At 40.7% G+C, this 25,551-nt stretch overlaps 1 pseudogene; it reads left to right on the top strand.

The window, feature by feature from the left end:
- The first annotated feature begins 12 nt into the window (after positions 1 to 12).
- Positions 13 to 25,114, top strand: LOC136100866 (bactericidal permeability-increasing protein-like; annotated as a pseudogene).
- The last annotated feature ends 437 nt before the right edge of the window (positions 25,115 to 25,551 follow it).

Here is a 25,551-nt window from a genome sequence, read left to right as displayed (position 1 = left end):
AGGAGAAACCAAATGTGATATCTGCAGACTGGTAAGTAGAGTACTTCATTAGGGTGAGACAGATACACAGACTGAAACAAATGAGATTTTAAATCTTTTTTCCTCTACTTAAAGTAGTTGGATACACTATCTCTGAGAAGACAAAAGAATTAAGAGAGTGATTTACATCAACGAATTGGTTGATGCATGCTCAGTTACTGAAGATAAAAATCGGAGCAATTTGTCTGCCATCCATTGTCATCAACAATGCAATTGGCAGCTTTGATTTAGACTATCAGGCAGCTGACAGTTTCCATCTCTGTCTAAGTCATCTGACTAACCTCGTACAATCAATTCCAGCATCTGACAGAAGCTTGGGGCTTTGATGAAACCAAGAATATCAGCCTGGGAGTGCAAAAGTAAAGCTTGCTGGTTTGAAAAAGCAGTATGAAACGATACTGACTTTTATTGCCATGGCAGTTCAGTTGTTTGTTCTTTCATCTTCTTGCCTGGCATGCATTTAAGAGCCAAACAAGAACTTATTAACTATATAGCACAGTAGTGACTACGATTGCTCTTTTCTGATCCTCAATGGGAATGAAATTCATTGAGAATGAGATACTTCACCTGCACTGATGCTTCCAGCATCTGGTAGATATCTGAGTACTTTAATGATAGAAAAATCTGTCTGGTTGTACACTGATTTTTAATTGACCCTTAATAATCAGAGTAAAACATGGCATGTTTGCAGGAAAAGCTAGGACATTTTTTGGAAAAAGTTTAAGATCTGTGACTCCAGCTGTCTGTTCTGCCTAATATAACATTGCTGCCTTAAAGTAATTCTTTACTTTGAGTTGCTGAAAGTATAGAAAACCAGAAAACCATAAGAACACATTTATGGAAATACCAGTTAAGGGAGAGACTTTCAATATTTTGTCACAATGTCAATTATGTTTTCAGAATGTTTTTTCCCTGAAGTCACTTTTTCTTGCATAGTGTCTGGGGGTAACTGTAAGGATTACCTCAGAAAAGCGATATCAGGACAATATTGATAATGCATTTTGTCTGTTGTATATTTCATAAATCCACCAGAGAGCGGTATTTCATGAGGTACTGGGTAGATCTTGGATTTGCAACTGTTTGCAGTCCGACCTGATCATATTAATTCCAACATAGAAGTAAGACTACTAGAAGTAAGAGTTTGTTGTTGGGTGTTTGTTTGTTTAGATGCATTTGTATGTTTTCTGGAAGATAATAGAATAAATTGTCAGAATTTTTCAAGATAATATGGTACTTATTAGAAATCCAGGAATTATCTCATAGGCTGGAATACCTGGAATACTAGCAAGACTTTTTTGCTACAGGTTAATTAGCATGGTTTGTACATGGGCAGGTACCACAATCACAATCAGATATGTTAGAAAAGGATGTGCCACTCCCCTTGGTGGTAAAGGCAGAGTAAAGTTACCATAGACCCCTAATAAACAATTTCCTGATGCAGCATGAGAAGACTTGGCAGTGGTCTTGAGAAACGGTATTGTTATTTCTAGGAAATTGAGCAGTAGCTGTCATTAGTAGTGAAAATCAGGATGAATGCAAGAATTTTGAACAAAGAAACCTTACTTTTGTACCAGGAAAGTTTATCAGAAAGAAATAATTTGTCACAACTTTTGTGAAGCTGTGTTGTGTGGTTACGTCCCACCATACAGCAGCCCACTGTCTCACTTTGCACTCAAAAACACTGTGCTGCAGGCTCATGCCAGGACACCCTTCTCTATGCCTGTGTGATCACCACGTAATTGTTACGTAAGCTTTGAATTTACCCTTGTGTTTCCTTCTCATGCGACCTGATTTAGTCAGTCTTATGTGTCAGTATTTGGATTGTCAGAGGTTTGTGTGTAACAGGGAGGGAAGTTTTGTACTGTATTTTATTAGATCAGGTGACTTAGTTTAAAAACTTTTGGACTCACAAATCTAATATATCCTAGGGGGTGTGTATATAAAAAGGGTGTTGTTCTATAGAAGGACAGACCTGCTCCTCCTTGGCTGGGATTGCTCTGTCATGTTCACTCTGCATGAGGTAGGACAGATGCTAAAATAAACCAGCCAAGATGTAGGAGTGGGGGAAGCATGGAGTAGTGGAGCAGAACCATTCAGCCTCATCAACAGCTAATGCCTGCCAAAGGGTTCTCCAAGTAATCAGAAATCCATTTCTGCTCCCACACTGACTGCTTTGTGCAGTAAAATCATTGACTAAACCTCACTTGACTATCCAGCCTTGTCCCAGTTTCATTGAGGGAAGTGATGTATACAGATTTTTTGCAACTCATGGTATGCATCATTTATGGTCACATTTGCATCACAAGTGTTGTTAACAGGTCCCTGTGACAAAGGTGAGAAGATGCCAAAGACATGGTATTCTTTCCTGCTGTGTTGGCTGTCCGTGTCACTTGAGGCTAATCCTGGTCTTAAAGTGAGGCTTACTCAGAAGGGGCTGGACTACGGTATGTCTAACACTGCCAGAAGTTAATTTATGATAAATATGCTATGCTCGGAATATAGTTCTTTAAAAAGGTGCAATGTAGAAACAAGTTCCTTAAATATCAAAATAGAATAAATTCCTTTTGTCACCTTACACCAGGAACACTCTTTGTCTCTTCTTTCAGTTATTTCTTTTTTGTGCACCCCAGGTGTGAATTTATCGTTGCATTGGTGATTGCATTTTCCTACAGTCCAACAGATCACATGCCTCATATCGTTCTACTTTCTTAGAATCAGAATAAGATGGTCGTAAAATTGCTTCTTTTTTAAAAGTGTCAAAAACACGATTGGAAGTGCAATATGTAATTAAAGATAAGAAGACAGAATTGGGAAAAAAGCTTACAATTTTGGAACAGCCACGCACCTGTACACCTTTACACTCATTCCTCCATTTGGCATGGGATAGCATTTGCACATGCCATTCTTTAAAAAAATCTAGTAACTGTCTGCCATAATTCTGCCTTTTAACAGAATATGAGCGGTTTCCACTATTTATTTTCCTTACTCTTTCTATTCGTGTTAACTTCCACTGTTTCTTACCTTAATCCATGGGTGTGGAGAGCACACAGTGTAATTTCAGTTGTTTACAGAATTAATATTAATAATAAAGGTTAACAAGGCACAAATTCAACAAAGGCTGGGTCATGCTAAGGATTAATCGTCATTTAAGTACTGAACATGCTGACAGGTAAACAATGGACTTGTGAGATGAAAAGTAAAAGTTCAAGGTTTATGCCTTTGAGATTAAAGCAAGGATCAGGTCCACTTATTTCCCTGTATAAGCATTGTTATAAGGGCTTTTGAGAAGTTAAGGAGCGTGGGGCAAACATCAGTCACCCAAAACAGAAATTATCTCCATATCTTTTTATGACACACAGAATAAATTGCTCCCTAAGGATCTCTCATGCCGTTAGAAATGAGAATTCAGCTTATCTCTTAGTATGAGCTCAGCAGTTTTTATGACATTCAGCATGGCCTTCAAGTGCTGAACAAACAAAATTTGCACACCTCTGCATTAGTAGTAACAACAGACATTAACAGGGTGCCTCCCAAAAGTATTTCTCATATTTGAAGAGCATGGTGCCTGTCATTGTCTTTTCCCTTAATATGAGATTTGAAGGCTGAGGCAGTAGATCCTGCCTGCGCCCTCCTTGCCTGCTGCAAGAACCTTGAGAGAAATTACATCTGGGATCACTACCTGCCTTCACTTACAGTTGTGACAGAGCTTTAAGTTATTTCAGTCAGAGCCCATATTTTGCTTCGTGAGCAGGAATTCCCAGGGAACCATAAATTACCTCTCCTTCATAAAAGATGCATTTTATAAAAAGGATATTCTGGTGTTATCACTGATTTAAATTCTTTGCTTTTTTAATACACTGAAGTCTGAGGGAGGAAAAAAAATAGATATTTTGTGTTCACAGTATCACAGTATGTTTGGGATTGGAAGGGACCTCAAAAGATCATCTAGTCCAATCCCTCTGCTGGAGCAGGAACGCCTAGGTGAGGTCACACAGGAACATGTCCAGGCAGGTTTTGAATGTCTCCAGAATAGGAGACTCCACAACCTCCCTGAGCAGCCTGTTCCAGTGCTCTGTCACCCTCACTGAGAAGAAGTTTCTTCTCATATTTAAGTGGAACCTCTTGTGTTCCAGCTTGACCCCATTACCCCTTGTTCTATCCTTGTTTGCCACTGAGAAGAGCCTGGCTCCATCCTCGTGGCACTCACCCTTTATATATTTATAAACATTAATAAGGACACCCCTCAGTCTCCTCCAAACTAAAGAGACCCAGCTCCTTCAGCCTTTCTTCATAAGGGAGGTGCTCCACTCCCTTAATCATCTTTGTTGCCCTGCGCTGGACTCTCTCCAGCAGTTCCCTGTCCTTCTTGAACTGAGGGGCCCAGAACTGGACACACTATTCCAGATGGGGTCTCACCAAGGCGGAGTAGAGGGGAAGGAGGACCTCTCTCGATCTACTGACCACCCCCCTTGTAATACACCCCAGGATGCCATTGGCCTTCCTGGCCACAAGGGCACAGTGCTGGCTCATGGTCATCCTGTTGTCCACCAGGACCCCCAGGTCCCTTTCCCCTACACTTCTCTCTAATATGTAATTTCAGCAACTGTGAGGCCAAAAACTAAACAAACTCATGCTAAAAAAACCCTGAAAGCAGGACATAATTCAGTATTAAAGTTTTAGCAGATGAGCAAAAAAGAAGGAAGACACAAGGAATTTGGGATTTAAAGATGTTCTGTGTGTTGATGACAGGATCTGTGTGCATTATCAATGCACAAGTGGCATTGAAGCATTCAAGAAAGCGGGTATTCCTTAAAGCTAGAAGAGAAGGGGAGGAAATAAATCAGAATCAGCAGCATGGTGTAATGCATAAGATGCAGTGGCAAAACCTATGTACTCTGAAGGGGATAGAAAACATTTACAAGGATTGTCTTTAAACCACAAACAACTTCCTGTACACAAGCAATAATCCAGATAGTTCCGCATTTGACATACCAGCATGACAGATGCATATGTCACAATTTTTCCTCAAGTAAACACTACATAGAGAAGTTGTCTTGTTACTTCTTAACTGGATTTTTCATTCAACAGCTATGAGACAATCTGAGGTAAGGATGATGACCAAGTGTTTCCCAAGGCTATCCACATTGTGAGTGAAATGAAGGAAGTAGTTTCAAAAACCCAACAGGAGTGCTAGAATATGAAATAGAACTCAAGAGTCGAGGCGATCCTAACAGCTGATCTTGATCTTGGGCTAAATGATTTGTATGTGGGGCTAACAGAAGTTATAAATGGGCATAGAAGTAGTTGGAAGGAGGTCTAGGTAAGGATCATAGCATCAGAGCATTACAAGAACTGTGTTAAAAGTGATGATTCAATTATTTGGCAGTGTATCTGGACCTTTAGGTGGCTGAATTCAGTCTGCAAGGCATGTGCTTTCTTCTGTCACCTTGTAGGCAGGAGGACTGGGATGGAGCTCCTGAAACAAGCAGTACTGAGAGAGACCTTCCCAAGCTGGAGTGGGCAGGAGAGTTTCTCAGTTGTTAAGGTCAACTATGTCATTTCCAGGTAAGTAAAAGAAATAACATTTTGAAGTTTTAGGATGAAACAGCTCATTATTACTCCATAGTAATAATTCTGCAGCCATTTTTTTGTTCAGTGTAAAATTTTAATGGTTCATCTAACTCTGTTCCCACTGCTCAAACATCGATTTTTTTTTTTTTAAGTACTTCCTTCTACCTCACTCAGAAATGAGCTTTAGAAAGCTTCTGAAGGAGCACCTTGGCTGTTTTTTTACTACATTTGTATCAGAGTTTGAGGCAAGACAGATGTAAACACAGCTATGATACAACAGGAGAAATGAGTGGGAAACAGGGCAGAATTGATGTTATTAAGTCTGCTGCTACAAAGGACTTGTAGCAGTAAAAACAATTTGCTTGTATTTGATGACAAAAAGCTGACGAAGGGATAAGATGACAATGTTTGTAGGCGGATGGTATATCTGGGTTGACATGGCAGGAAGATGACTTTTACAGAATCTTTTGGGATGGATTTACAATGGTAAATCGGCATTTTGATTAGATAAGGATTGACACCTATTTCCTGCTGAGGAAAATCATCATACCAGGAGCGGCCATTAGAAAAACAGTCTCACAGAGTTTACTACAATTTCTCCAAATAAGGAGACAAATAGAAAAGCAGGTTTTTCTACAGCCTTCAACCCCATCTTCCAATAGGCTAAAACAGAAAAATGGAAGCTTCTGGTGTTTGAATATTACTATCAAGCCAAACTCTGCTGCTCGTTAGTGTTTTACTTGGGTTTTTTTTACAAATTACCCAGAGCAAGAAATACCAGTCTGGGAGATTGCATGTACTTTCTGCTGGATAGGGCCTGCATCCTTTGTCTATACCAAATATTTTCCAAATAGCCTGATTTCTGGCAGGCTTCACTGTATTATACCATCCTTGTGACCTTAATTCTCTACACATGCGAAGGAGCTGTGTTTGGACAGGCTAGAAATGAAGAGACTATGGAGGTAGAGGGGTGTGTGTGTGTCTTACTACATGTCTTCCACTATGTGCTGGGTGGTGATTGTAGAAAATATGGAGCCAGATTCTTCCTGAAGGTGCACAGGGAGAGGATAATGGGCAACAGATGTAAGATACATCAAGAAAAGTTCCCGTTAGAAGTTAGGAAAAAATTCTTGGGAGCACCAGAACAAGGGCCCAAAGAGGCTGGGGAATCTCCACCTTGGAGGTGTTGAAGATTCGAGTAGGCAAGGCCTGACTTGGCCCAGCTTTGAGTAGGAGGTTGAAACAGAAAATCTGAGGTGCCATCCCAACCTAAATTATTATATGATCTTCAAGACCCCAGTTCATTCTCCCAACCATAGTTCTTAAAATTGGTCATCTTCCCAGTGGATAATCTGATTTTAGTTCACTGCAAACAAGATTACTAACAGCAGCCTTACAGCCCAAGATGTTATTGGAAAATTATGGTCATTTTACCTAAAAGTAGCTGGTGCCTTCTGCCCTAAGGAAAGTAGATTAAAGGCATTTGTTTCAGAGATCTCTGCCAGATATCAGGAAACAATGAGGAATGTGTACTACACGATAAGATTACAGCTGATATCTTTATAATATTCAGCGCAATTCAACACACCCATTTGCAAGACAATGTCCTTGAGGATCAGAAACATTTGTTTTGGCAGGGAAATCTTCAAGTAAGATTTTGTTTAGAAAAATGGATCCTCCCCAGAGCCTTTTGCTGAGGCAGGGGAGGGAATAGAAAATGAGGAAAGAGAAACTTTGATGTTCTTCAGCAAATGCTAGCATTCAGACAACCTGGATTTATTTATAGATGTAGCATCTGGGCTTAACACACACTTTTTTTCCCCCCAGCAAGCACGTTTCACTTAAAATAGTTTTTCTTCCAAGGGGAGGTTTTTGTTTTGGCCAGACATCCTTTTTTGCCCTGGGCAGATACCAGGCATTCTTTTTCCAAGGATGCTACTAAGTGTAATGGTACAGGTGTCTGTCTGTCCTAAAATATACAATGGTCAGTCATTTCTGAGAAATTCTTTTACTGAAGCATAGACTTTGCCTTTTATAGCAGAAGGGGTTTCAGTGATCAGAAGTCCTGTTTACTCTTTTGACATGCAGTCTAATATCCCCCTTTCTGTATCCTGTAGGCTCAGAATTAATGCTGTATATTTCCCAGAAACTTCTGCTTCCTTTATTCCTGGCACTGGTATTAGTCTGTCAGTGGCAAATGCTTCTGCTACCATCAGTGCAAACTGGAGAATGAACATGTGGCTGCTGTAAGTATTGTACAGTGCAATGAAGGTGCAGGGGCCAGCTCTGGGAGAAGGGTTGCAAATGAAAATCAGAAATCTAGTTGCTAATTATTATTTTTCACGTCAGATATGCTGTATCATTTAACAACAATCTATTTTAATAAACTTCTAAAGAAGGAAACATCCTCTGCCAACTAATGCTTTGGGGCTTGGGGATTTTTTTTGTTTGTTGGTTTTGTTCATTTGTTTGCTTTTGTTTGGTTGGGTTTGTTATTTGCTTGTTGTTTGGTGGGGGGGGCGGTGTTTTTGGTTGTTTGTTGCTTTTTTTTTTTTTTTTTTAATTATTCTACCCCACAAGTATTCCCTTCAGGAAGTATCTGGTCAGACATCTGTTAGCATGCTCAATTTGCCCAGACTCTGTATTACATGATATTACATGAATATTCAGGACCATAGAGTTTGCAATGGCCACATTTGTTATTTTCTTTGCACAGTATAACTGGAAGGTTGACTCTACGGCTAAAAATCTCTTTGCTGGTACAGTGTATATTGGCTTCCAAAGTTGTCCTATTAAAGAAAGGGCACTATCACAACACCAAACATTCATAATGCTGAAAACTCCAGAATTCGACTCGCTGTTGAAAACTGACTTAGCTTCATGAGCCTGTGCAGTATCAGATTGTCTTTAATGGCATGATTGCATAGTGATTTTTCCACTTTTTTATCTCAGCATTTTTGCTATAGAATTTTAGTATAATATTATAGATTTTCTTGGGGGCTGGAGGGCTAAAACTTCTGGGATATCAGAAAAGTTTGCAAGGTGCTGATCTCTACAATTTGGGTTTATGAAGTAACTGGTAACAGCAGTAGATGTTGCTCTATTTGCAAGCCAGATAGTACAGCAAGATGGATCACCACACCAGGCTGCAAGTTTCATAGCGTGTCCTGATCTCAAAAGAGCACAGACATGCAGTTCTGCATTTTGTCTCAGTACTAGTGGCTGGAAACTGCTGTCACTGTGCCCATAACCTGTCTGTTGTTCCTTCTGTCATACCAGTATTGTTAGGAAAAGGATACTGTGTTCAGCAGGGCAAATCAGTTGTTCCCAAACACCTCTCCCTCTTGCTGAAGGATAAGGACCTGGGTATAATCTGGAGAGACCACAGATGTATAAAACGCCCAAGACTTCACAGACACCACAGGAGACAGGGAGCTTGTATGCAGGATTTGGCAGAGCAGGTCGTGGTGGAGGTGATCAAAGCTGGTTTTGGTGGAGTTTAGGGAGTAGAAGGGTTTTTCTTGCCTTTTTGAGGGCCAGAAGGAACAATCTGTGCTGCTCTGTTCTATATGATGTTTTGAGTGGCTGTAGGTTTAGACAGATCCAGAACATGCCCTACTCTTCATCCCCTCTGTTCCTTAGTCCTACATGTTACTTTCAGCATATCAGACTAAGAGGGTCCAGCTGAAAATGAGCTTTCAAAGAGAGATCATTGACAACCCCTCCTCGGCTGTTTCCAGGGTCAGTAAGATGGGTCTTATCACAGCTTTTGAGTTGTGATAGTGTTATCCCTGCATTTCCAGCTCTGACTGTAGCCCTCCTCTCCACTGTGTCCCAGAGCACTCTGCCAGTCACAAAATCTCCTTTCAGGCCTTTTGCTCCTGGAGGCCTGGAGCTGAGATCATGCCTTGGTGAATTAGGGTTCCTCCTGAAGAAGAGCTCATATAAGGGTGCAGGAACAGAGGACCTAAGTAGCTGGGCATGTCCTTATCTCCTAAGGAGCCCATAAAGGGAGTAGGAGGGCTGAGATCCTTTTGCAGTGGTCACTCTCACTCAAGTGTGGGTACACCTGGGTTGGAAGGGTCTCTGGAAGTCATGTTGTCCAGCCTCCTGCTCAAAACAGAGCAGTCACCAGACTAGACCAGGTCAACTGTCTAGTGGTGATGTTTAGCCAAGGATGGTGATGCCACAAGCTCTCCAATTAACCTGTCCCATTGCTGCACAACCCTCCTGGGGTGCAGAGCCACAAAGGTGATTAAGGGAGTGGAGCATCTCCCTTATGAGGAAAGGCCGAGGGAGCTGAGTCTCTTTAGTTTGGAGAAGAGGACACTGAGGGGTGACCTTATTAATGTTTGTAAATGTATAAAGGATGAGTTTCACGAGCATGGAGCCAGGCTCTTCTGGGTGACAACCAATGATAGGACAAGGGGGAATGGGTACAAACTGGAAAACAGGAGGTTACACTTAAATATGAGAAGAAACTTCTTCTCAGTGAGGGTAAGAGAACACTGGAACAGGCTGCCCAGGGGGATTGTGGAGTCTCCTTCTCTGGAGACATTCAAAACCCGCCTGGACACCTTCCTGTGTAATCTCATCTAGGTGTTCCTGCTCTGGTGGGGCAATTGGACTAGATGATGGTTCGAGGTCCCTTCCAGTCCCTGACATTCTGTGATTCTGTCATTCTGTTTTTGCTAATGGCTTCTGGGGTGAGGGTTTGTTTAGGGACTGGAAAATGAGGGTCTGAATGGTGGTGCTTCCTCCAAATAGAGGCTTAATGCACATATATGGACTGAAAGGTGGGGTTGAAAATGGTAGTGGTGGTAGGAGGAACTTTGTAACAGGCCATATTACTCACTGGTTTGGTTAGGGGTAGTCTGTGGTTTGTAGTTTGGTTAAGATGAATCTTTTGGATTACAACTTCTTTCCCCTAGCTTGAAAAATAAAGAGGAGAGCTGAGAGACTCATGGTTTGAGCTTTATATTGGCTGGGCTCTTTCTCCATAGTGTGGTACAGCCACTGTAGTAATGTCTGGGAAAAGAAACCTGAGTAATCAGGGTGAAGGGGTGAAAAGTGATGCTTTCAGTGCCAGTTCTGTTACAGCAAATGCGGTTTTTATAATGCTATTCTAACATCCATTCAGCTCTTTGTATCCTGCTTGGTTGGTCTACAGCTTCTACAATTCCTAGCCTTAGTCCTAATACCTAAATTTGCTGGAACTTACATATAAGGATATTCTTGTTGGGGTCTTAGAAGGGTTTTTTACGGAAAGGAGACAGAATGAATGGGTTTGAGGCAGGACAAAGAATGGAGGAATGTGTACATTTTAAAGGGTTATTGAAAATGGTTACAGGAAAGAGGAAAGTGAACAACTGCAAAGTTGAGAAACACCAGGTTACAGATGTATTAGCTAACTGGCTTCTGCTACTGCAGTCCCAGAGGCCTTCAGGGTGATCTGTCATGAAGGACTGGAATGTCTTGTGTTGCTGTGGAATTGTCATGTGTTTGCAAACTTGTCAAATCCTGCACAACAGCGGAAAATTGATGTCCTGGAAACTCACACATATAATCTGTTTTTTAATACCATGCATGTCCCTAATCCGCTTTAATCTCTAGAAAACCCATTCTCCATTCTAGATAATAGAAGCAAAAAGTCCTTTCAAGCTTGATTTACAAGTAGCTTTTTAGATTGTTCCCTTAAAGCGGATGTTTCCTTGACTGAGGTTGTTTTTTTTTTCTTCCAAGCAGCAAAGACCAAGGAGACATAACTGTGTCCATCTCAGGACTGTTTATTGCAGTTATCTTCAACGTGTCAAGAGACAGCACAGGCCGCTTGTCCATGCTGCTACACAATTGCCAGATGAGCATTAATAGCATAAAAGTCAAGTTAAATGGCAAATCTAGGTATGTACAGTAGATTTTCTAATTACTCTGTAGGAAATAGCAGGGTTTGTAGCAGAAGGGTTACTTTTCAAATTTTGAGTTTTAGGGATCTGGTTACAGGATACAAGTAAGGACCAACTACAGAAGGCTGTGAAAACAGATTTTTAAAGGTCTAGATTTTTAAAGGTCTGTTTTCAAAACCAGCCCCCTTTGCTGAGTGTGTGAAGTGCTGTTAATCTACATGTCTTTGTGTGTATGCCAAAAAATGAGCCAACTAAACATACTGCATATGAAAAAAATGCCATTTAGGCATATTAAAAAATACAAGATTGCAAATAGAGGTTTGCAGCTAAGACAGTGGTCTAGACTGATTATGCCTTTTGACAAGCTGACCTACAATTTCAGAATAAAACTTCCAAAAGAGAGCATAAAACAATGCTTGTAGTTCTCGTCATTTTTATTTTCTATAATTTTTTGTCTTACTGAAAGACAAAATGTGGCTGTTTCAGTATTCACAGTATCACAGTATCACAGTATGTTTGGGATTGGAAGGGACCTCAAAAGATCATCTAGTCCAATCCCCCTGCTGGAGCAGGCACGCCTAGGTGAGGTCACACAGGAAGGTGTCCAGGCGGGCTTTGAATGTCTCCAGGGAAGGAGACTCCACAACCTCCCTGGGCAGCCTGTTCCAGTGCTCTGTTACCCTCACTGAGAAGAAGTTCTTTCTCAAATTTAAGTGGAACCTCTTGTGTTCCAGCTTGATCCCATTGCCCCTTGTTCTATCCTTGTTTGCCACTGAGAAGAGCCTGACTCCATCCTCGTGGCACTCACCCTTTATATATTTATAAACATTAATAAGGTCACCCCTCAGTCTCCTCCAAACTAAAGAGCCCCAGCTCCCTCAGCCTTTCTTCATAAGGGAGATGCTCCACTCCCTTAATCATCTTTGTTGCCCTACGCTGGACCCTCTCCAGCAGTTCCCTGTCCTTCTTGAACTGAGGGGCCCAGAACTGGACACAATATTCCAGATGGGGTCTCACCAGGGCGGAGTAGAGGGGAAGGAGAACCTCTCTCGATCTACTGACCACCCCCCTTGTAATACACCCAAGGATGCCATTAGCCTTCCTGGCCACAAGGGCACAGTGCTGGCTCATGGTCATCCTGCTTGTGGCATTCACTACTTTGCAGATTGCCTTTTAAGTTGCTCTTACAAGACTGAGAACCCCTAGTGTTTGTTTGAGACACAGAAATTAATAAAAAGTCAACTGCAGAGTCTACCAATATCACTGTATTTGCATCATGTCATTAATATAAATGACATTGACGTCCTAGTCTGCCAGATTTCGTATTTCAAATATTGCAATCCATGCTAAAAAGTAGTTGTGTTCGTTTCTTTTCCTCCAGCTGGATCTACAGCTTTCTGTCTGGTTATCTTGAGAAGCCCATTCACACCAAATTGGATAAAAATGTAAGTTTGCAAAGATGGTTTCATCTAGTGAAGGGAGGAGAGGAAATACAGCACTTACATTTCTGATTTGTCACTCTTTTCATATAGCTCTGCCTAAATATCAAATACAAAATCCAAATGATGGATGCACACCTTAAAAAACATAAGGGTGAGTTGTTGAGTAGTTTTCATCTTGCTCAAATCATAGCTTTTTTTATTAGATGCCAAACCATTCTTGTGTTCATAGTACAAAAAAAAAAAAATGGGGGGGGATAAAAATATAAACATTGTTCTATACTGTAACCTATTACAGAGTCCACCCTAGAAATCTCTTACATGCACCTACAATATTCAGATTCCTTTGGTATCCATAGTGGGTCACCTGTAATCTTTCAGTCTGTTGTCGGTGACGTGTGTTGTTTCCTTAGATTTCTGAGATTAATATTTTCATGCTGATCCTTTGTGCTCTTGGTATGGTGGACATAAGAAAACCTGAGACAGCAAACATCCCTGTAAGATCTTGTGAACTTAGTACATCTTGTTTTGAACTTGAGTTCAATGAGATAACACAATGCTGCAGGAAGACAGTGTCACACTAAGTATGTTTCTCTTCACACCAATAACAATTCCTGTGTCACTCTTGCAGAGACATGAAGACAATAGATGTATGTGTCCAAAAAGCAGATACTTATATATAAGATTTTAAGTTCTATAATAAATCTCACAGCTTTTATTTATTTATTTATTTATTTATTTATCCTTTTTCAGTTGGTGTTGGTTTTTTTTCTAGGAATAAGATTATTTGTAGTTTTTGACAGTGCAAATTTACTTAATTCACCTAAGTTGTATAATTTAGATCACAGAGTTTATTCCCACTCTTCACATTGCATTGTGACTATTTGTTATTTGCTATTCTGTTCAGAAGCAGAGTAAATAGACTGTTCTTTTTCCTACAATGGCCTATACCTGCCATGTGCCAAGCAGTGGCAAATATTACTGAAAATCATAGTCATCAAAAATATGTTCTTGTGCAGCACATACCTAAACACTTGACGCGCAAGGACTCTCCAACATGCTCTGTCATATTGAGTTCATAATCCCTGTGTGAATTCGCCATTTCTCTTTAAACCCATCTGATTTTTATACAGTGTGAACAGAGTTTATAGTCTGATCAAAAATAACAAATCAGACTGAAGCTGCATGTGAGCACCTTTCAGAAAAAGTCTTCAATCATGTTGATAAAGTACTCTCTATTGTGAACAAACATCCCTTGTCTTCAACACTGATATCTGTGAAAATATGCTAATGTCATCTTCTGAAGTACTTAGTAGGATTTACCAGTATTTCACTAATCATATATGAGTGCAAACACGTAACAAAAACAGGGACTCTGCCCTTAGATACTCCTTGTGGACAACAGAATAAGGCCTAAACCAGGAGGAATTGGTGAATTTTTCAGGTGGAATACTCTCACTTCTACCCTTATAGCAAGTTTTTTGTTTTCTTCTTCCTTTTCCCACAATCCCTCTTCTTCAGATTCATCATTTCTATAAGATGTTTGTCTTTAATCAAACCGAAACTGTTTGTGACTTGTTTTTATAATAACGGCTGTTTTGTTTTGTCCATAATTCTTTTAGTCTTAAACCAGATTGATGCCTTTGCGCAAATAGACTATTCCCTAGTTAGTTCTCCAGCAGTCTTCAAATCACACATGAACTTGGATTTGAAGGTAATTTGTCTTTAATATCGGTCTTTCTAAGACTTTTCTGATTCTCTTTTGTGTTGATTCGTTTTCTTTCACTACAGTCTTACTCGGCCTCTCCAATATTTCATTAGAAAAGGAATAAGACATTCAGACATTTTGGTCAAGAGACTGTTGTTTAGTAAATTCATTGCATTTGTTAATTAATGAAAGCTATTACTTGGAATTAAAATATTTCAGAGTTGAGACCCTTCAAAGGTGCTTTATAAACAGCATAAAAGTGTTCTTTAGATCCACAGCTCTTCCACTGCTGCTTGATCATCACCTATTACTGGTGCTACATAATTCATGAGGGCTACCAATGTGATTGCAGTCCAAAGTATTTGTTTTGAGGTCACTCAGCATCTTGTATATATAGGTCACACCCAAAAAAAAAGACTTGTCACAGACAGTCCTTGAGCATGACAAAGCAGTTGCTTTTTTAAACTAATTTTCATCTTTCTTGGCAAGAGATATCTCAGCAATACTCAGCTTTTCCAGCGGCTTCAACAGTCCTTGTAATTCAGAGCATCCCCATGGCTCTCAGAACTAACTTCAGTTAAGAAAGATGTGCTAGAGCTGTGGCTGCAACGTTCCCTCTTGGTTATTTTGTTCAGGCAACTTCACTGCCCACAAAAACATTCTGCAAGCAGGATATACATAGTGTGAAAGTACTAGGCAATTATTTATCAGCCAGTCTGGGTAACTAGAACTTAAAGGCTAAGCTTTATCATGCAGACACCCCAATGAGATACAGGATGAGTCTTAGTATATCAGTTATTAATCAGTTAAGGAAGTTACTGATCTTCAGTGCTCCATGGAACAGGCTGATTCTTGATGGTTATGAATTGCCATCTTCCAGCTCTCTCAACTTCCTTCTTTTTCTTTTCTTTTCTTTTCTTTTCTTTTCTTTTCTTTTCTTTTCTTTTCTTTTCTTTTCTTTTCTTTTCTTTTCTTTTCTTTTCTTTTCTTTTCTTTTCTTTTCTTTTCTTTTCTTTTCTTTCTTTCCTTCTTTCCTGCTTTCTTTCCTTCCTTCTTTCCTTCCTTCTTTCCTCCTCTCTTTCTCTCTTCCTCTCTTCCTTCCTCCCTTCCTCTCTTCCTTCCTCCCTTCCTTCCTCTCTTCCTTCCTCTTTCTTTCTCTCTCTCTCTCTTTTCTTTCTCTCTTTCTTCCTCTCTTTCTTTCTCTTTGTTTCTCTTTCTCTCTTTCTTTCTGTCTTTCTTTCTGTCTTCCTCCTTTCCTTTCCTTCCTTCCTTTCCTTCCTTCCTTTCTTTCCCTTCCTTCCTTTTCCTTCCTTCCTTCCTTCCTTCCTTCCTTCCTTCCTTCCTTCCTTCCTTCCTTCCTTCCTTCCTTCCTTCCTTCCTTCCTTCCTTCCTTCCTTCCTTCCTTTCCTCTTTCTCTTCTCTTCTCTTCTCTTCTCTTCTCTTCTCTTCTCTTCTCTTCTCTTCTCTTCTCTTCTCTTCTCTTCTCTTCTCTTCTCTTCTCTCCTCTCCTCTCCTCTCCTCTCCTCTCCTCTCCTCTCCTCTCCTCTCCTCTCCTCTCCTCTCCTCTCCTCTCCTCTCCTCTCCTCTCCTCTCCTCTCCTTGTCAGTGTTTTTCCTGTTGAATCTTTCAGCTACTAACCATTACAGTGTGAGTAATAACATACTTATTGTCTGCTGTTACTTTTCTTTCTTACATGGCCTATGCTCACATACCTTCTAACATTTTAAGAATTATTTTCTTTGTGTAAGTGAGCCAAGGTCCCACACCTGTGCAACACCCAGACTAGGTCTTGAAGGACTGGCAGCTGGGCCAGGGCTAAGCATTAGGTGGTATAAAAGGCTCCTTTGTGTCTCTCCTAACCAGCTTCAAGTGCTTTTGGAGTGTGCCTGAAGATTTTCTTGAAATGTCACCCTTAGAATTGAATTACTGTATGCGTCTTTGCCACAAGAGAAAGGAAACTGTGACCCTGAGGATTTTTTTTTGTTTTCTCATAGCCACAGTACAGAATAGTCACTTGAATGCCCAAATTCAAACTTTGAATGAATGGAGGCCAGATTTTCTCTGTGATTCATGTGTTTTTCCAAAAGAGCCTGGATTTCCTGATTTTCAGGGCATATCACAAACTTATTTGCTTACTTTAGGTTTTCTTTAATGTCAAGATTTTCTTCATATTAGGAAGAATTCTTTCTGTTCAACCACTGTTAATGCATTCTGACAGATAGGAATGTGTACAACTAGAAATACATGATAATGACTCTTTGCAGGGCACAGTCTATCCAGTAGGAAATCACACAGACCCTCCCTTTGCACCAGCTCCGTTTGCTCTCCCAAACCAGGGTGATTCCATGCTATACCTGGGAGTCTCCAGTTATTTTCTTAAGTCTGCTTCACTGGCTTACTACAGAGCAGGGGCCTTTAACATCACCATATCCAAAGAGGTGAGTATAATTTGCACATAGTAGAATAACAGCTATCAGCAGTATGGATAGTCAGTGAAGTAGACTAACACGCCGTGTTTGCCATTTCACACAGATTTGAGTCACACTTCTAGTACTTGTAGGAGGGACTCATGGCATTCTTTCTGGATGTCATCATTTTAAATAGTCAAAGTCTTCCTCAGACCCACACGTTAATTTTGTGGCAGCTCTGGGCAAGGAATGACAGATACGAACATCACAGATCTTGCGTGCAAGCAGTGGCAGAAAGAATGAGAGAGCTTTCTCTGCATGGATTCCACATAGGAAAGGGAAGGGTGAGACAGGAAAAAGTGTACTGAAGCCACAGTCTGCTGCATAGAGGCCCACAATAAATGTATTTGCTGTGTTGAAAGCTACAAGCCCTCACACTTCACCAAGCAGCAGAATGAGGTAAGAAGCAGATACAAGGAAACTAAGCTTTCGGCTGTGGGCGAAGAACATACAAGACTTCTCTCAGAAATGCTGTTTCCACACTGGCATTAGTCATCAGAGTTTCCAAGAAGTTTTGCTGACTGAAACAGTGCTAAGAGAGTCTTTATAAAAATTGGTGACACAAATGGCACTGAGAAACATGATCGCAGTGGTCAGCAGCAAAAGGGCAAATGAGATTTTTGAGTCCTGCCTCAGACAGATTCAGTGTATTTCATCTAAGAAAGTCCCAAAGGCAGGAAGTGAGCAGGATGCCATGGCTGTTCTTTCAGAGAATAATGCTTGTTCACTGGTACGTGCTTCTGAAGCGTGTCCATGAGAAATCTGTCTCTCTTCTGACCTGCAGAGCACTGTGTGTTCCCTAGGAATCATTCTGGGGCAAGGAAATACTAAATTAAAACATGGGTGGATTATCTAAAATTAAAGTAAACAGGATGTGGGATTTTTTTTCCCAAGAGAAACCTCATTTTCAGGCTGATATAATGATCTAATTTATTTCATTAGTTTACAGCTTGCTACTACTTTCAACCTAAATACCGCCTTATTCAAAGGTCTTGTTCCTACGGTGGGTACTTTTACTTGTAAAGACCTTTTAAGAAAGAGCAATAGCCAATGTTCTGTATGGATACTATCTGTGTACTAGCTCATTTGCAAAAGTTTGGAGGAGACAAGGAAACTAAGCTGGTTTATGATTAATGAAACATTCAAACATACATGTCTACCCCATCATAACTCTATGTTCTTCCTAACTATATCAGACTACCCTTTAGTCATTCTCTACCCCTCTAAGTGCGGGATTTGCTCTCAGTCTCTGAAACAGTTAAAAAGACTTAATTGGTAGAAATCTGTGAGATCAGTCTCCTCTTATTCCTGCTCAAGGCAATGGTATCTCTCCTGTTGGCAGCCTGACTTCTCTATGCAGAGATACCTGATTTATGACCACTGGAGATTACATACAATGGGAAGTAATAATCACAACTTTATAAACATGATGCAAGAAATTAAGATACTATGAGATGCTTTAAAAATCCCTAATATGGCAACATTTATTATAAAACTATGAAATTTTGAAAGTTTTGTGCTCTAGGAGTTTCTCCATTTTTCAAAATATTTATTCTTTTGGAAGGCTGCCTCTTTTCCAAATTCTTTATATTCTATGGGTAATTTTTTGTTTGTTTGTTTTACTGGAATCGCTAATTTCCCTCATGTCTTTAACAGGCAGTGCTAATCCTCTCCTCTTGAAATACATTTTTCAGGACCAACCTTTAAATTATTTCTCTATATATGTTCAGTATCAGTAGGTCTAAAATGTAATCATTTGTTTTATGTTCTCTGAAGCTCAGAGTGTATGCAATGCTAATTTCATCTTTTCAGTTGGTATAATTAAAATGAAGTATTTTCAGTATAGGTTAACTAACAAGAGGATTGGTATATAGTACCTGATCATGATGCAAGCACAGAAACTGTAGCTTAAGAAAAGCTTTACTCTGCATTCAATATTTTTTCCCTTCTTTGGAATTCCACAGATTGCTCTGAGTTACCTACCAGCATGCCTGGTGGTGCTGAATCTGGTGGCTACATCACCACCTGCCGTCAGTTTAAATGCAGACAGATGCATCCTGCAGATCACTGGCTGTGTAGACGTGTTTGCTGTTCTGCCAAATTCAACCACCCAGTACATCTTTACAGGGAATCTAGTAAGTAACATGAGCTAGAAAATAACATTCAGTGCTGGGGGCTGAACAAATCACACATTAATCTTCCAAATCCTTTGAAAACCATAGAGATCAGCGTAAAAATAGTATATACTGCTCTGCCACAAATATGCCTACTGTTCTGTTGTATTTCACAGGGAGCAAACATGCACCACATGTGGTAGAATTTAACAGGCAGGTGCAGAGAACTACTTATGAAAACCCTTTTTTCCGTGTGGGAGGTTGAGCGATTATTCAATAATCAATTGTGTTATATAAAAATGTGATTAGTCTTCCTAATTCATTTGTTACAAAATAGTTCAGTGTGTCCCCAGACATCTTTTCAGTAGGTTGAAAGTGAACCAATTATGTGAGCCATGCAAGGACTTAAATGGTCCTAATGATAAGGATGCAATCAGAGCAGTATTATCAGTTTGCTCATGCAATCTCAGTTGCTGGCAGAAGGCAGCAAATTTACAAATTATTTCACTATCTACATGGATTGACCAAATTAAAGTTTAGACATTGTGTTTCCAATCACAAAAGCAATTTCATTTGTGCCTGTATCTAAGACAGTATCTCTCTGTGGATATGGTCACAGAAGACTCTTTTGTTTTTTTCCCTGCAGACAGCCAGTACCAGAGCAAATTTGACAATAACCAAACAGAAGTTGATTATCTCGTTACTTCTGAAGAGGTAACAAAGAAAAATTCAGAGAGCGACATTTATGATCCCAACATTAGGACATGACAGAACTTCATTGCGTCAGCCTGACAGTGCTTGTTTCACCATGAGACAAAGAAAATTAGTTGCCTTCTTTCTCACAGGGGCTCTAAGATACTTTTGACTGGTGGGCCTAAATCTTGCAGATGAAATATAATAATATTGTGGCACAACCATGTCTCTTGTGCAACATGATACTACCCCTTGCCGTAGGTTAAATACCTTTCTAGATGACAATGTTCAGTTTATTGGTAATCCTGAAGGCTTCTGCTTCAGTTTGTGCTCATGTTGGAGAATGAAGTTCAGTAGTTTATTCAAGACACTCTAAATGTTGTTGCCATGCCATGTTTGAGCATCAGAACCAGAACTGCAGAGTGCAAACACTGCCCTGGACCACTGTAGCTTGCTTTCGGTGTGCCTTCATGTGAGGGAAAGGGAAAGGTGAGACTATGTACATATGCTATATGTATAGCATATACTGCAACAGCAGGCACCATGCCATCAAACAAATGAGACAAGAAAGGTGTAGTTTGAAGCAAAGCTCAGAGCTTTCTAGATTTTGCTTAGATCATTTTGGTTTTGTGGTTACCTACAGTTATGGGTGTTCTCAGCTGTCTTAAAACAGATTTTATTTGCACTTCGATCTGGGCTGGGTTTACAGCCCCTTTTCCCTAAATGTACCAGGTGGGTAGAGGCACAGACTTTCCAGCATGCAGCCAACACCGGTGTTTGCTCTTCTTAGCTTTATACTCCAAGTTGGGACAGAATTCCAGATTCTGTAATATTTTTTAACCTATTACATTTTCATTAAAGAAAAATTTGAGCAGCCTTTTCTTAGTTTTGATCACTGGACATTTCTAACAGGAAAAGAGGACTTAGAGTGATCAGAGCCTGTCAGTATAAGTTTAAGAAGTAATGGTGCCACTCAGGGCTTTTGACACAGTAATGTATTCTTCCATTCTTCAAAATGTTGGTGTTCCGTGGGATTATATTCACAGTGATCTGATGATGCATACGGGCATCAATGGAAAAAGTTAGGAAATCATAATGGTTAGGAAGGGATATGAGTTGATTCAAACCATCATGAACATTTGGAGAAATTGTAGTTCAGCCATTGCAGGAAACTGAAATTGCAGAAGAATTTGATTTCCCAAATCTTAATAGCCACACCCAGGGCTACACGAGACTGTAGGAAGAGATTAGTATCAGAAAGATCCCAGTGATTCTAGAATTCATTTGTAATTTTGCCAGTTTTGATTAAAAGCTGTTGGGAATCAAAGAGTATTTGGCAAAGATGAATATGTGAATCAGCAAGAAATCAGTATGAAATTCCACAAGTGAATCTTCAAGCAGGATGCAAAACTTGTGCTTTCATCCTTTCTAGTGAATCCTCATTTATTTATTTTCCTCAGGCTCCAGTTCTCCCTGCTGCGCTCTACTCTTGGCTTCTCTGATGTAAGTTGATGGTTTTGGTGCCTAGAAAAGGTAGCTGAGCCCTTCAGGGATAAAAGCAGCTCATCTGAACTCGTTGCTGGACAATTCTTGGTCTGTCTTGGGGGTATCATGTGCCACTGCTCTTTCTGCTTCGAAATAGTATATTCCCTGCTTTTTCTTTTCCAGTAAGAGGAACTGCCTCTTGGAGTGTTGAGGTTTTTTTCTCATCAGAGGCTCCAAATATTGCGAAGTTATAACCCTGCAACTTTAATTGAAACAAAGAGAAATGTCCGCCCGAATCTGCATGACCTAGCAAGTCGTCATTCTGCTCACTTCCATGTCCAGCAGCACAAAGGCAGGCATGGGGCTCACACCTCTTCTGCCTGTTTCTGACAGCCAGCCTGAATTCACAGCTGGATGGAGTAGGCATAGCAGCTGGAGCGAATATAAACCCAGGCTTAACCTCAGTTTTAGGAATTATCTTGAATCACTTCAACCAAATATCGTAAAAAGGGGAGTGAAAAACAGGGAATAGAAGAAACACCATGCCACTGCTTAGATCATTCACTGCAGACTGAGAAATAGTCAGTGCGACTCTGCAGCAGCTCAGCTCAACCTACATAAGTAAAGGTATGAGGGTGTTAATCACAGTGGTGTAAGACAGCACCAGGACGGGGCAGTTCTTGCCACCCAGGGAACAGTTCACTTCTAAGACCTGAGTCCTAGCAGTGGAAATGGGCTTGAACAGATTTCATTCCTAAATTCAAGGTTCAATCCAGATACTTAACAAACGGGGCGGGGGGGAGGGGGAACAAAACAAAACAAAGACAACAACAACAACAAAACAAAGAAACTTCATTTTCACTTATGGTGAGAAAAATGGACATTTTTCTGCAGCAACTTACACAAATATATTTTTTACCTGACATTTTCTCTGCCAAGGTCTGTTCTTATCTTTTAGCACGTGACTCCAGTGCTAACTGTCTATCTCCCCTGTCAAGCTGCAATCCCAAGGGTGTCAAACAATAATCACCATATGTGTCTTCCCCCACACAGCAGATATCACTGGTGGAGAATTTTCTGTCATACGCTTTACGGAGTGCAGTGATTCCCGTAATCAATGGTAAGAATTGTAGCCAGTTCCGGGGCACAATCGGTGGGAAAACAAGACTGAAACCCCAAAAGGCAGTGCCAAGCATTGAAGATTGTGTTATATGGGAAGTTTTCTGTCCATTTGGGTACATCTGGACAGGTCTACTCTGTGCTGGACTTCAGTCCTGGTCCCTCAGTCGCCTGGATAAGGGGCTGGGACAGAGCAAGCCTCAGCTCCCTTTTAAACACTGGGCTTGGGTTTCCTTTTCCCTGGATGAAGCGTGGCAGCAGAACTGAGACATCCTTGTGTGTTGTCCTGACACAAAGTCAAGCCATGACCAGAGAATGGCCCAGGCTGGGGAAGTGCAGAAGCACACTTGCATCTTGGGGCTTTGGGGTGTCATCTCTGACTTTATCACCTCCCCCTGCCTTTGTGCTTCACCTGCTGCCACAGGCAGGACAAAGTAGAAAATCAACCAACTCAGTGGGATGCAGAGAGAGAAGGATGATGAAGAAAGAGATAAAGGTGGAAAAAAGCAAGTTGAAAACTACAGAAGATACCTGTGAGGTTAACAGAGGCAAGGAGGCTGCTGAGGAAGTGAGATGAAGGGAAAGAGAATGAAAGTGAGGGATGCAAAAGTTAGATGTCTTGAAGAGCAAATAGGAATAGAGCTGGGGCTTGATTCAGAAAGTGTAGATAGATGAGAATAAGTAGGACCAATAGGACTAGAGGATCAGGTAGAGAAGAAAATGAAAGGAAGATGGAAAATGAGTCAAGTGTGGGAAACAGCAGAAACCAGATCTTGTGGGACAGTTATCTGGAGAGGAGCAAAGTCAGTCAGATCCCAGTGTCAGACAGCTCAGAACTTGTAAGAGGTTTGTATGCAACTTTTTCACAGGATTTTTTGCTTTTTAGCAAGTATGAATAATGGCTCCCTTGGGAGGCACAAGGCCTGTTGGTTAAAGGGAAATTGCAAAACAAATTGAGTCCTTGAGAAAGGTGCTTCTGAAGTGCATTTTATGATTACATTCAAATGTATTTATATTTGTCCTTTCCAAAGATAAACTAGGAAAAGGATTTCCTCTTCCTAACTTGGCCGACACTACCCTGACTGGACCTGTAATAAAAATGAATCAGGTAAGAAGCTCAATTTCTTGTTAAAGGATATTGCTTCTTTTTCAGGCTTGCACATTTGTTTGTGTTTCTGTGTTGGGTAGATCTAAATGTTGTTTATAGTACAGCTTTAACTATACACTAGATATAAAATCCAAACTCTGGATCTGAAATGAGCCTTCTGCCCCCCCACACTCAGTTATAGGTTATCAAGGGTGCACTAGCCCTTTGGGGTGTGCCAGCATGGGGACACCACAAGGACAGCTCTGCTACCCCCAGCAGGGATTTGGAGCATTGAGTGTGTGAGTTCTCACTGCTCTGACCATTCTCCAGGTTCTTTAGGAAGGTTTATAGGCAAACTGAGTGTTTCTGTAGTAAGTGTTGCTCAGCCTTTTGGAGAGTTGTATTAACTTTAATCGGAGTCCATTCCTACCCTAAAGTTCAGGAGGCATGAATCCACTTCTGTCTCCTGCCCTGATGAGGGGCTTACCATGGTGTCTAGTCCCAGAGAACTGACCCCTGTATATGTCTGTCTGAAATTTAAGGTAATTTTACACATTCTTCTTTCCTCAGGGTCATCTGGTGATTTCCACGGATGTTCACTACAAACATGAGAAAGGGGGAGATGAGGACCTTCACAGCTGCTCCTAATGTCTCTTTACTTTTAAACAAAAATAAGTGAAAAATGTAGTCTGCTTTCTGTTGGCTTGTAGGGAGTAGATGCTATAACATTAGAAGCATGGCTTTTCATTACTATTTTTAGTGTTTTAGTAAAACTTCGTAATCACTTTTCACAAACTGAATCTGCTCGTTTTTAGTCCCTACTGCAGCTGACAGTGTCAGTGATGCTTTAGAAAACTTGTTGCAGCCTGATGAGGAGTGACTGGTTCTTTTCACTAGAGTTATAGACACCACATTTTATTAATTTTAGGAACCAGTTCTTGCATTATTTGATTTATCTCCATTAGTGTTAGCAAAACGTTGTATATGGAGTGAGACCTTACTCTTCATAAGAATTTCACAATTTGTCCCTTTGTAACTAGATACCAAGAGTGGGAACAGGTTTATAAGAGACAATGAGTTATCACTGAATTATAGAATCATATTCCTACCATCTAGTCCAGATGCTGGCTCAAAACAGGACTAATTAGATCAGGTTGCCAAGGGCTGTGTCCAGTTGAGTCTTGAACCCCCCTAAATATGAAGGTTTCACAACTTCTCCAGGCAACCTGTTCCACTATTTAGCTACTGTCAGAGCAAATTTTTTTTCCTAATAAGTGTTTCCCATGTTCCACCTTGTTCTGTTGCCTTTTTTCATATCACCGTACACTTCCAAGAAGAGTCAGGCTCCACTTTCTCTGTATTCTCTGATCAAAAGTTGTAGACAACAGAAAGGCCTTTTAAGTCCTCTCTTCTCCAAACTGAACAGGTCTGATCTCTCAGACTTGTCCCGTAGGTCACGTTTTGCAGCCTCCCTTGGTGGTACTTGCTGGACTTCATCCAGGATGTCAATCTCCTTCTTGTATGGGGGACCCCAAACTGGACATAGTACTCCAAATGCAAGTGTTAAATAGAGGGGAAGGATCAGTTACCTGGACCTGCAGACCTATGTTCAACTTGCTGTCCACTAGAACTCCCAGATCCTTTTCTGCAGAGCTGCTTTCTATACATCCACCAGCCTGTACTACTGCAGGGAGTTATTTGCTCCCAGATGCAAGACTTCGCACTTGCTTTTGTTAACTTTAGGTGGTTCCTGTCAGCTCGCTTCTCCAGCTTGTCCAGGTTTCTCTGAATATCCCTCCAGCATGTTGACTGCTCCCCGCAGCGTGCTGTCATTCACTAAGTTGCCAAGAGTGCACCCCATCCCAGCATCCAGATGGTATTAAACAGTATTGGTCACAGTACTGATTCCTGTGGGACCTCCACTA

This window comes from Patagioenas fasciata, chromosome 1, assembly GCF_037038585.1.
Source record: "Patagioenas fasciata isolate bPatFas1 chromosome 1, bPatFas1.hap1, whole genome shotgun sequence".
In the NCBI taxonomy this organism is placed as follows: Eukaryota; Metazoa; Chordata; class Aves; order Columbiformes; family Columbidae; genus Patagioenas; species Patagioenas fasciata.
This window is presented reverse-complemented; position numbering and strand designations above follow the sequence as displayed.